Here is a 13,229-nt window from a genome sequence, read left to right on the forward strand (position 1 = left end):
TCGCTCGGACTGCTCGCTCGAACTCTCGGTTTCTCTCTCTCTCTCTCTCTCTCTCTCTCTCTCTCTCTCTCTCTCTCTCTCTCTCTCTCTCTCTCTCTCTCTCTCCTTAGTTTCGAATTCCTTTTTTTTCTTTCATTAGTTAACTAATTAACTTTTGCATGCAGGTGACAAATGGCTTGAAGGAAAGGACAAGTGGAGGGTGGTGTGGCCTCCTCTATCCGGTTCCGCCCCCCTTTTTTTTGGTCGACAACCTTGGAGGCTTCTTCGGCCTACTTGGACCCGAAATTTTGTGGCCAAAGGTCCAAATTAAATGGCCCATAATCTAAAAAAAATAAGCCCATAATTTCTGCACAATTATAAGGCATTTTGGATTCCATAAAAATTAATTAATATTCCTATAATCGATTTGCTTCATGTACGAGTACATGATTGAAACCCTTGCATGGAGAAACAAATTGGCAAGGCTGCATGGGGTTGCGACAATGTACATAGGAGGTTTGGTCCAAGAGATAAAATAATGTGGCCGTTGGTGCAATTGTCCATATAGCCATTCAAAGACGAAATTTCTTTTTTCTTCAAAAGTAAATATTTTGGGTCATCGAGTGGCGATGAAACTAGGCCAAAAGTGGTACCGATGATGCTCCCGTCGATTACTCATAGCTGTCGCATAATTGAGGGTCGTCGAGATTCTCGGATGCCACAATTCTCCCCTCCTTAGAGAATTTCGTCCTCGAAATTGGACGTTACTTACGTCTCATTAAACAAAAGAGGGTACTTTTCCTTCATTTCTTTTTCACTTTCCCATGTAGCCTCTTCCATATCATGATGTCACCACAATACCTTAACCAAAGGAATTTCTTCGTCTAAAGGACTTGTTCTTTTCGATCTAATACCCATATTGGCTCTTCTATGTACCTCACTTTCTCATCCACTTTGATGGCATCATGATCGAGTATGTGACTAGGATCTGGCCGATACCTCCTCAGCATCGACACATGGAACACATTATGTAAATTTTCCAATTTAGGAGGCAGCGCCAAATGATAAGCTACATCTCCTATTCTTTCGAGTATCTCAAAGAGTCCAACGAATCTTGGACTTAACTTTCCTTTTATTCCAAATCGTGATATCCCTTTCATCGGAGATACTTTAAGGAATACATGGTCTCCCACATTAAACTCCAAAGGCCTTCTACATCTATCTGCGTAGTCTTTTTGTCGGCTTTGAGCTATCTTAAGTCTTTTCCTTATGATCTCGACAGCTTCTGTAATAACCTGCACCAACTCAGGTCCCGTCAGTTTCCTTTCACCTACTTCATTCCAACAGACAGGAGTCCTACATCTTCTCCCATGCAACGCTTCATAAGGAGCCATGCCTATACTTTTTTAGAAACTATTGTTATTGGCGAATTCTACCAACTGTAACTTTTCATCCCAATTTCCTTTAAAATCAATGACACAAGCTCTTAACATATCCTCTAATGTCTGAATCACTCTTTCTGTTTGTCCGTCTATTTGAGGATGAAAAGCAGTACTAAACTGGAGCTTAGTCCCTAAGGCAGTGTCATGACCCGAACTCCGGGTACATGCACATCCCTCAATGGTCGATGAAAGTTTGCAACATCCCAGGAACTGTTGCTGACCCATTTATTATTTTACGCATGCGGAAACATAAGACAATCTCCATACAACAAAGCAGTGGGATAGAAATGTAGGATAATATTTTTCTTTCAAGCCACACCTATAATACCAAAGTACTTATGTGTATATATACCAGTTTAACACCCCAAGATCCGATACAAAAGGTGAAGCTGTTCGGTTACCCACGAGCTAAGCTTCTATTTACAAGACTGGGGTTCACTACTACACTACCATAATTCTCGATCTCTCTAAGGTGAGCCATCACCCTGCATTCAGCCTCGATGGAAGAACCGTCATCACCTGGAAGGAGATAGCGAGAGTCCTACTCTTTCTTCCTTGCAACCGACTGTACATGACCTGGCCTTCCTCCATTTAGGGACCTGAAATGTTTTAGCCCGCTAAAGGGTGAGACCACATCTCAGTAAGTTAATTCCCTAAATCCCGAGTAGGAGAAGGGTATACTCCACATGCAATTTAGTCGCGTTTCTAATAACTCTTTTAATACTAGCATTTTCCTGTATATTAGTGTCAATTAAAACATACTTAACAATATTGAGACCACATATCATGTAAATACTTTAACATGTATATATGTAAGGACATAAATACCAACATAAGTACACGGGCTCCCAATTACCAGACTAAACTGTTATGACGCGTCCCATTCCACACCACACAGTTCCATCTTTTAATTAGATCCCTTGCTTTCACCCATTCATATGTCACAAATGATGCCAATGCACAGATAATAGTCTTCTGGCATAACCGGGCATCGTCTCGCACTGTCGAGCATGGTAATGTCTACATCTAGATGGCATTCCGTATGGGAGCATGGGCCCAGCCTCCACTGCGATTAGCATCTGTTCACATGGGGCATTCCCGAAGGAGCATCGTCCGGCCCAAAGACTTGTAAAGGAATCTCATGTCATGTATGTATTCACTCATCATCATAATTCAATGATCAATTGCATATTTCATTCAGAATCTCATGTCATGAATGCATTCACTCATCATCATAATTCAATGATCAATTGCATCATTCACAACCTCAATTAAGCAAATCTCCAGTAAGAAACATCTCAAAACAATTATAAACTTCTACTGATCAGAATTGGCAAAAACTGCCCAATTGCGTACTTTTGGGTTCAAAACCAGAAACCAATTCATATGAGCTCGAAAAATTCTCAAACTTGAACAAGTGCTAAAGGACATGTAAAAAAACATTTTTCATGCAGACACAGAGGCCCAGATCCCTCTGGATTCGGCCCAGTAATTCACTCAATCCAGCACTAAAATCGGGTCAGTTTCCAGTGGTTCTGTTTTCCGAAATCAACTTGGTTCAAGGTCCAAAACAGGTCCATTTGGTATGAAATTCGAGTATGTTCAACTAGAAGATATAACAAACAACTTTTGTAAGGAACTAATTTAAAAAATCGAACCCGAAAGGTTAGTAACAACCCATAAAATCCTTATAGGTCGCAAATTCCAATGCAGTTCGAGTTTCTGTTTAAAGATATCGAAGCGAAAATAATTTTCCTTTAAATCCCCAAAAATCATGATAAAAATATATGGTATACTTTAAGATGTGTAAAACAGTTTTAAAGAACATCCCCTGTTCTTGGCTGAATCATCCTCTACAGCTCTTATCTTGCTATTTTAAATAAACTAAACCTTTCTATAGCCAATATAACATTTCTAAACTAATATTAACTATCTCTAATCTCACATAAACCTTTCTCAACTAATTTCAACCCCTAAACAGAGGTACACAACCCCTATTCCAGATTTAGGAAAACAACTTACCTATGCAAGAACCACGCACTTCCTGTGCCGGCGGCGCGACGGTGACAAAATCACAAGGCTCGCAACTCGAACGGCGACGGTTCGTTGAAGTTGAGCTCAAAGCCAAGGGCGCTCAGCTTGAGCGAATGGCATGTGGATGGCGTGCAACGGTGAGGATGATGGTGAGCCGAGTGGATGATGAAGCTATTGAAAATGAAAGCAAATAAATGGAGGTGAAAGAAGGATGGAGGTGCTATGGTAGAAATGGAGAATGCGTGAGGGGGGAGAAAAAGAAAAGAAGAGGAGAGGTGATTTCGTCGAGAGGAGAAAAAGGGGGGAAGAGGAGAGAGAAGGAATAAAGTAATAAAGGGGAAGTTGCGGGGAAATTGCAGTAGAAGAAGTTGGCATACGTGAGGGGTGGAAGGAGTCGATGTACTATGAAATCCAGCGGACGTCCACACGCAGGTAAAAGAATGGGGAAAGAGGGAGGAAAATGCTTGGAAGCTCCCATTGAAATTTCCACCAGCTTTTGAGCCTATCTTTCCATGGAATTTTGCTCACCCATTACCATTATATGTCCCACAACTTTTCCCAAAGTTATCTCCACCAAATGAGATGAAAAAGGGGTTGGAATCCATTGTAAGGCTGCTGAATCCGAATTTAAAGTTAGTTCTCATGACTTTTTCCACAGAGATTAAGTTCCTATCACTTTCAAGTGGTCCCCCTACTCCATGCACCCTTATCTCCGCACAAATGGCATGCGAATGTTGATGAAATCCTACTTGATGGCACCCATCCGAATTCAGCAGCTTATACCCATAACTTTTCCTTTTCCATTTTATCATTTTCACACTCTAAATAATAAGGATAAATCCTCATTTAAACTTCTATAACTCTTTCTCCAATTGTTTCATAATAAATGCCCAAAACCTATTTAAAAAGTGGCATTTCCTTTTTTTTCTTTTAATTTGCCACATTTGTATTTTTCACGAACAATTCCTGTCGTCCATAAACTTTGAAAAGATGCAACAATATTTCCTGAGATTAATTGTGACATGAGAAAGTTCTCAATTTCTGAAATTAGAATGAATTACGCTGTTAAATTCAATCAAACGTGGTTTTAGCGCGACCTAAACCATTGGTAGTTTTTGGGATTTTTTTGGTGCAATGGGCTCATGGTCGATTATTATCGAGCCACAATGTACATTTTCGACTCATTGGCGACTCTCGGTTGTCGTGAAAATCTCTAGGTTTCAATTACGAACATAGGGTACCAAAACAACACAAAAATCGGTTTAGTGCTAATCGATGAGAATGTTGTAATTAGATGGAATCACCCATGCCTAATTATATATCTCTATCGAATCGGCCTATTTCCGATTTCTGATAGATTTTCGACTGTGTTGCAATGACCCTTGCAGACTAACACGGTCGAGCAGTTGATTCCTGGTCAAATTCTCAAGCCTGTTGCACTAAAATCTTTTATTGACTTCCCAACTAATCTAGTTATTTCATGAGTGATCAGCTCAGAGAATAGCACAATAGATACGTTGATAAAAAGCCTAATTTATTCCATTGAGAACAGAAGTGGAAAATTAGACTGTCACAGGCAGTCTGAAGATTTCGCCAAAAGTTTGAAGTAAATCTTGGGTCTCGATCAGAAGTGATAGTCACTGGAACACCATGTAAGCGTACTACCTGGCTTACATATATCTTAGCATATTTATCCATTGGATAGTCTATGCGGACTACCAGGAAATGGGCGGACTTAGTCAAACGATCTACTATCACCCAGATAGAATCGTGACCACTTGATGTCCTTGGTAACCTTTGCATAAAATTCATTGTCACATGCTCCCATTTCCACTCTGGGATATCCAATGGTCTCAACAGTCCAGCGGGATTGCGATGTTCTGCTTTCACTTGCTGACATGTTAAGCACTGGGAAACATGCTTGGTTATATCTGCCTTCATGCCATTCCACCAATATCGTTGGCGTAAATTCCTGTACATCTTTGTACTACGTGGATGAATACTATAGTTACTCCTATCTGCTTCTGATAGGATTTCTCTCTTCACTTCTTCACTGTTGGGAACACAGAGTCATCCCTGACATCTTACCACTCCATCTTTAGAGACTTGAAATTTTGGTCATTTTCCTAAAGGCACAGTATTTCATACTTTCACTATTTCCGGGTTAGATCCTTCTAAAATCTTAATTTTCTAGATAATTTTCGGTTCAATCCTCAATGCAGTAAGCATGCCGGTAAGACGATCTACTTCCAATTTAAACTATGAGTTTGCTACTGACTTTAACAGATTCCATTTTGTGATTCTCATACTGGCCATATCCATAGCTGACTTACGACTAAGAGCATCTGCCACCTTATTCGCCTTTCCAGGATGGTACCATATTTCACAATCATAATTGTTGACACCTAAATTTTGGTAACCTATTTAATTATTGATCAAATCAAAAAATAGGGATTAACTGTGACCCCTAAGCAAAAATATAAGTTAATTGCATGGATGTTAGGAGCATTATAATAACAATGAGTCCATGTAAAGTTGCATTGCATGGATCTCGTGCAAAATTCGGAAGTGGACATTCAATATTGTGGACAAGGAGCCCACTCATGTATGAACTTTAAAAATTGGCTTACGCACAAAAAAAATAAAAAAATCCAAAGGGCTGACCAATGTTTCCGCTGAGGAAGATAACGAAGAAAAATGAAATTTGGAGATACTAAATTCTCTTCACACATATCTATAGCATTATATTTGGTTTGTCTTGAATAGATTTGAAGCAAAGAGGGCAATTGAATAATTCGGTAAAGTGCAGAGGTGTGGGAATCGTGAAATAAGATAATAACAAATTATGCTTCCCACAATTCAAGATAAATTCGTGCCGATAGAATGTGAAGGAGAAGCAATGCGACGACAAAATATCGCCCACTCTTATTGGTATTTCCAATTTGGTAACGCAAGGAAAATATTGAGGGAAACACAGGATACGCATGCAAGAGGTAACGGAGGAAATGTGAATTTCAACGATTCTTTTTCTTATACAAATTTCCTCTTCTGCAATACAAGGTAGGCAGTATAAAAGGGGAGGCCACAGAATTGAACGAAAAGAAAAAAATTTTCTTCGGAGCAATACATAGAGAACACACGCGAGAGAGAGAGTTGAGGTTTTCTTCCTTGAGAGTGATTCTTCGTAGCCGCGGTTGCGGTCTACTAGCTTCACGATTCAGCGCAGCTAAGGACGCCGCTGACTTTTGCTGGTGTCGCCCTCCACTGATTCGAGTGGCGCTGAGACTCATCCTTTTGGGCCGTTATCTCCAGCTGCATCTGTGGCCCCGAAGCTTCTATCCCAACGTTGTTGCTGACTTCGTTGCGACGTCTAGGCCATGCACGTCACACCTTCTCCCTACCTCAGTGATCAATGAAGTCTGGCGAGTCAATCCCTGCGAAGCCACATCTCGCGCTTTCATGACGCAAGTCGGACTAACGTACAAATAGCAAGCAATGGCCTCTATTCACATCTTGCAGTCCGCGACTTCCCAGCTACTGTCCATAACCGTTCCTTAGTCGAAGCAACTACCACAGCAAGCCGTCCTTGTGCTATCACGTTGAGCCTCTATCGTGATTCACAAGCCGCTCTTCGATGACCAAATTTGGAAGCAAATATTTCGGATAAAATTTTGTCTATTTTAATTTCCTAAATTTTTTTTTCCTTATTTAATATATTCATTGGTGCACATGATGTAAATTCCCGATATGCCATGATATTCACAACTCGAGTAGCCTTCTAAATTAGGAAATCTTCCTAAGTTCGTGACGTGCATATGATTGACGGTCCGATTTCATGCTCGAAATACGACCTGCAATCGCACGGAAAAATCATCAATCTGATCTCACGCTCGAGATACGATTCGTGATTTTGTTTAAAAATTGGCCAATCCGATCTCATGCGCGAGATATGATTCGTCAATTTATTTCCAAAATTAAATGGGCATGGATGATATCTTGCTTGATTTGTTGATGTTCTTGACGCCTTCATTTGATTGCTCCCGTAAAGAAAAAAACCAAAAAAATATTTGAGTTAGATTAAATGCATGTCCGGATATTACTTGTTTTAGGTTATTTTGCATGTCTAGAATAGGAAATTTATTTATTTCGAATTTCTTAAATAAAAAATGCCAAAAAAATAAATTTAGGATGTTAGATTTCTGTTTCACTAGTTTAAATTGCATGTTTAATTATTTGGCGATTATTAATTTCGAAAAAAAGAAGAAGGAAAAAAGTTATAAAAAAAATCATCATGCATATGTCATATAGAATTAGGGTATCTTTTGCATGTTATTGCATATTAGGGTAAGATTGCATGTTTAATTTTACTTTCGAACTAATTTTAAGTTTAGATAGATTTTTCCTAATATAAATTGAATTGGATCTTAATCTAGCTAGGTAATTTTCACATTTTACCTAATTTCAAATTTCATAAAAAATACAAAAAATGTCTTAGAATATATTAGTTTTATTCTCTAGGAGTTCTTTTAGGAAGAAAAGAAAAATATCATATGCACGTCATTAGGATTAGATTCATTGAAATGCATGTCATAGAGTAGTTGTTGCCAAGTCCATTCAATTAGAAATTACATGTCATTAGAATTAGGTTGTATAGTTAATATTACATCGTATATTGCATAATTTTCATTAAATAAGTGAAAACAAAACAAAAAATGAAATTTCGTGTTAATTAGGAATCATATTTAGGATTATTGATGTGAATTCTCATCTAACAACGCAGATACTTTCGTTGCTATGAGGTAAGTTCTGCAATTTATTTATTGCTTTACTTGGATGTTAAATTAGTAGTTTGCGCACCCGCATGATCGCCTCACATGTTAGGGAAATAGATTTAAAATCAATCAAAGCTGCCTGCAAAAGCATTTTTGAAAATAAAAGAATGATACCGAAAGGATATTAGAGAAATCTAGTGTAACCAAGTCCCTGTACCTAGAGTCTCTAGTTCATAGGAGTAAAGTAAAACTCCTGTTACTTTACTTGGATTTATAATCGACCCACCAAAAAATAGATTAGTGGCAACTCCTAGATAAATCTATCTACATGTTAAGAATTTAAACCTAAGTCGCGAATTGGTATGGGCTTGGGAGAGCCCAAGTTAAGTTTAGGCTTAACAATCCATTAGCCAAACTCTAGGTGGTTCACCCGAAAAATTTGGTCGCGACAACTTGGCGACTCCGTTGGGGATTTGAGTTAAAAATCTTAGTGGACTTAGGCCAATTTTTCTTTTCTTTTGAAAAATTTGTTGTTTGGCAGCGAGGATTCCAGGTATGTCCCTAACATTTAAGGTGTTAAATATTTTTGCAGTATGGGAGGTATAAGGGGAAGTGTTTGCTAACCTTTATTTTGCAGGGAGGTGTAGGAATGTATGGTTTATTTTCATGAACAAAGTGTTGTTTGATATAAATTGTTGTGCATGCTTTGCATTTACACTTCACTTTTACACATACAACCTGCCGTCGGACCTGGGCCGCATAGGATCATCTAGGATGGTATTGAGATGAATGCCACTCTGACCGCATGCTCACGGTACGAGTTGCCCATCTCAATCCCGAAGTTTCTTTCATGGTGTCAAGAGTACCCACCTCGGTCCGCATGCTCGCGACCCGGGTCGGCTCTTTGACTAAGCCGAGTCATGAGGACCCGACATAGTCCACAAGCCCGTGGCTAGTCTGATCATCCTTGTGGCTCCACCTTGATAAGCCTTATAGATTAGAAATCGAGCCACTTACCATGCGCATGTCTATGTGATTGCCCATCATTGGTAAAGTAATTTCTCTAAATTTTTGGCCTTTGCAATTTACTTACTTTATTGCACTATTTTGTTGGTCCATGGCATTAGGATTGTCCTGAGTCTTGATCAATATACAATGGGGACACTGGACATTCGAATTATTCTCCCTCCAAAGGAAGAGCTTAGCACTTGGTGGGACAAGTCAGATCAAGATGGCTGTCAGTTCGTAGAGTCACATATTGGTCGACTGCTTCCACTGCTGCATATCAACATCCATGTCGGTCTCGCCCAAGCACTCACCCACTATTAGTGCCCCGAGACTTCTACCTTTATCTTCGGCGGTAAGCATGAGCTTAGTCCCACCTTGGAAGAGTATAGCATTGCCATAGGAAAGTCCTTGAAAGCTGAATTGATTAGTTCGCCTATCGAAATAAATCCTATTATGGCCTTATCTGATTTTCTGAAATTAAGGAAGATGACATAAGAAAGATTTTAAAGGCTCACCGCGATGCATGTCCTTTATCTTTTTTGAAAGAATGTTTTGAAAAAGGCACCTCATTTCAAATGCGTAGAATTTTCCTTTTAGCTTTCTTCGGGTTTGTAGTATTTCCTTACTGCAAGAATGCTATTAACCCTTTGATTGCTCAATTAGTTAGACAAATGTTGGAAAGAAATTTTTTTATAAATACTGTCATAACTAAAACTTTTCTTTCTCTGACTCGATTCAAAGGAGGTGGTGATAAGACTCTCCATTCCTCTCCTGAACTTTTACAAATTTGGTTTCTTTCTCATATAAAGGGTTTTGGTGGTCTAATGACTATACATGATGTTAGTAATTCTAATCACCATATTATGAGATTTGAGAACAACCAAAAACATGCATCGGATTATCATTATTCTAGGTGGCTAGCTTTCTTGAAAAAACCAACTTCCAAGAGCTTCCTATGGCATGCTAAATGGTTCCAAGTTCGGGTAGTGAGACTCTCGTGTGGAGGAGTTGGCCCAATCCCTCTATTGGGATTCATTGGAGCCTTGGAGTACTATCCGACTAGAGTGACCCATTAGTATCAAGTCGTGCAAGAGCTTCCCCCGGTGTTGCAAGCAGATTTGCTCCAAGTTAGCTTTGTTGATGGAAGCCAAGGCCATGAAGATTCCATTCTCACTATCAAATCGATGTGGGACATGTGCCATCCACGAAAGCTTAAATGGCCCGAGGAAGAGTTGAAGGGTAAAGAAAGGAAGTACTATGCCTCAACTAAGTACATTCAACAACACAAGATTCCTGAGGAGCTGCTTCCGAACATACCAGAGGTGTCGTTGAAAATCACCAATCGTGCTGAGAACAAACGCCTCAAAAGAGTTGCCGAAAAAGCCCAAGAGGAGAATAAATGATTGTGTCGAATGGTGTCCCGAGTGTATATTGATCAAGCCAAATGAAATGCTTGAATCAATTTTGCTATTTTTCTTTTTAGATTAATGTTTAGGAAGTTGAGTCATTTACTTTCCTAGTTCATTTGTTTAGGACATTTCGAGTTTCTATTTTGATGGGCTTGTCAAAAGCTCCATTGATGAATAAAAGTTCTAGAATATTGCCATGGATCGGCGTATTTTCATATGAGATACTTGTTTGTGTTCATTTCTTAAAATAGGTGATAATGGATCCTCTATGCTCACCCATTATCACGCTATTAAGAGCAAGAATGGCCGAACAAACCGAAATGCATGATCGTATCTCCGCCATGGAAGGCCAACTCCAATAGTTTGCCGCCTCTATGAAGCTTAGAAGAACTCAAATCCAATCCCTCCAAGTGAATCCGGCTCCTGCACCTGCTCTCCCTAAGATAGTTGTCCCGAAGCAAGCAAACAAGGCCCAAATGGGTGAGGATGACATGCCTGAGCTGGAAGATGATCCATTCTCGATCAATGTGGAAAAGGCTAAGCTTGTCAACATCCCTAAGACAGAGTAGGATGAATGCTTCGCAAAATTGGAAGAAAAGTTGAAACAATTGCAAGAGTCACAAAGTTCACTCCTGTTTGACTTATCCATGTACGAGAAAGTCAAGATGCCAAAGAAGTTCAAAATGCCGGATTTTGAAAAATACGGCGGTACTTCTTGCCTAAAAGCTCATCTTCAGATGTACCATGTGCGTATGACTCAATATGTCAAGAATGAGCCTCTCATGATCCAATCATTTCATGCGAGTTTGACTGGGCCTGCACTGAACTGGTATGTCATGAAGAATGTGAACTTTCTTGACACTTGGAATGATGTGGCCGACGCATTTCTCAAGCAATACAAATTCAACATGGATATTGCACCTTCCCGAGAGGATCTTGAGAGGATGGAGAAAAAGAGGAGCGAGTCGTTCAAAGAGTATGCAATGAGATGGCGAAATCTGGCAGCTCAAATCAACCCCAAGCCTACTGACAAGGAGCTGATGAAGTTGTTTATAAAAACTCTCCCGTCCGAGTTCCGTAACTGGATGGCCAGCACGTACGTTGAAAACTTCAATCAGCTTATTCCTGTGGGGGAACAAATCGAGATGGGAATAAAGGAAGGATGGTTTACTGAACCATCGAGTAGAAGATTATCTGCCAAGAAGGAGAAGGAAGCTGCTGTAGACGTGAATGTGGCTTATGGCCAGGAAAGTACTAATCGCACCCCGGTTATCCAGACGAATCAAAGGCAAGAACAAACTACCGGCCGTCAACCATTCACCCAAGTAAGAAACCAATTCACTCCTTTCCCTGGATCTCCATCCCAAGTGTTGGCTATCCTAAGAAAGAAAGGTTTGCTTACTAATGAACCGAAGCATCCTAATCGTGAAAGCATCCGAGGCTACGACCCAATGAAGAAGTGTGATTACCATAGCGGCGAACTGGGGCATTCAATTGATGAATGTTTCACTCTCAAGGATAAGGTCCAAAACCTCTTGGACACGAAGCCCTTTTCATTTCAAACTGCTCGGCTGAATGTCCAAAAGAATCTGCTACCAGAACATGAAGGTACGGTCAATGCTATCTTGGAGCTTGAAGTAAGTCGGATCAAGAACTCAAAGGTGCACGTGGCAGATGCTTACAACGGGCTGGTGAGAGCTGGATATTATCTAGATCAGGAGGATGTTGCTCTATCACTGATGAAGGAAAGAGTCACTAGGATGGTGGATGACGGCATCATTGTCTATGCTGACCATAACTACAAAGTTTCCACTATTTCCCCCATCATTATCGATTGGGAGGAGGAGCAAGCTATGCTCAATGCTGATAGGAGGAAGTTGATCATTCACTCGTGGACATGCCCCCACTTGAAGATGCATCCGACGATGAGGTAGTGATTGAAATGCCCCAACTGTATGAATATGTCAACAATAAAGTGGTCCCTTGGTCCTATGATCTAGATGTTGACCTTGTTACAAGGTCTGGTCGGACTTATCCTCAAGCCAATGCTCAACTCGCAAAACCTGTCACCGATGAAGAGGCTAAGGAGTTTCTGGCTGTGATCAAAGCAAGCGAATATAATGTGGTCGAACAGTTACGAAAGATACCCACCTAGATTTCTTTGCTCGAACTCTTGCTTACATCCCCTGTGCATCGAAAGTCGCTGATGAAGGTGTTGAGTGAAATTTGCGTACCTGAAATGATCGAGGCAGACAGGCTGGAAGATTTTGTTGGATCGATCCTTCTTAAGAACATGATTGCCTTTTCTAATGAGGAATTCCCTTTCGAGGGTAGGGGCATAACAAGGCACTTTATATATCTGTCAAGCATAAGGCTTTTCATGTGTCCCGAGTACTCATTGATAATGGGTCCACCCTGAACATATGTCCACTGGCCACTCTTCATCGCCTCAAGGTCGACCCGACCAAGATACATGCTGCAAAGACTTCTGTCCGAGCTTTTGATGGTACAAAGAAGGAGGTGATTGGGGAGATTCACCTTGATGTGCAGATAGGGCCAGTGGTTTTCAATGTTCCCTTCCAGGT

The 13,229-nt window shown here is 40.2% G+C and overlaps 1 long non-coding RNA gene across 1 annotated transcript; it reads right to left on the minus strand.

Moving 5' to 3' along the window:
• Positions 1 to 1,743: 1,743 nt before the first annotated feature.
• Positions 1,744 to 3,851, minus strand: LOC120286493. The gene is made up of 2 exons (XR_005545141.1): positions 3,444 to 3,851; positions 1,744 to 2,020 (listed from the first exon to the last, which is right to left on the minus strand). It is a non-coding gene; the product is annotated as an uncharacterized LOC120286493 (long non-coding RNA).
• Between the last annotated feature and the right edge of the window lie 9,378 nt (positions 3,852 to 13,229).

The sequence above is a fragment of the Eucalyptus grandis genome, chromosome 8 (genome assembly GCF_016545825.1).
Source record: "Eucalyptus grandis isolate ANBG69807.140 chromosome 8, ASM1654582v1, whole genome shotgun sequence".
In the NCBI taxonomy this organism is placed as follows: domain Eukaryota; kingdom Viridiplantae; phylum Streptophyta; class Magnoliopsida; order Myrtales; family Myrtaceae; genus Eucalyptus; species Eucalyptus grandis.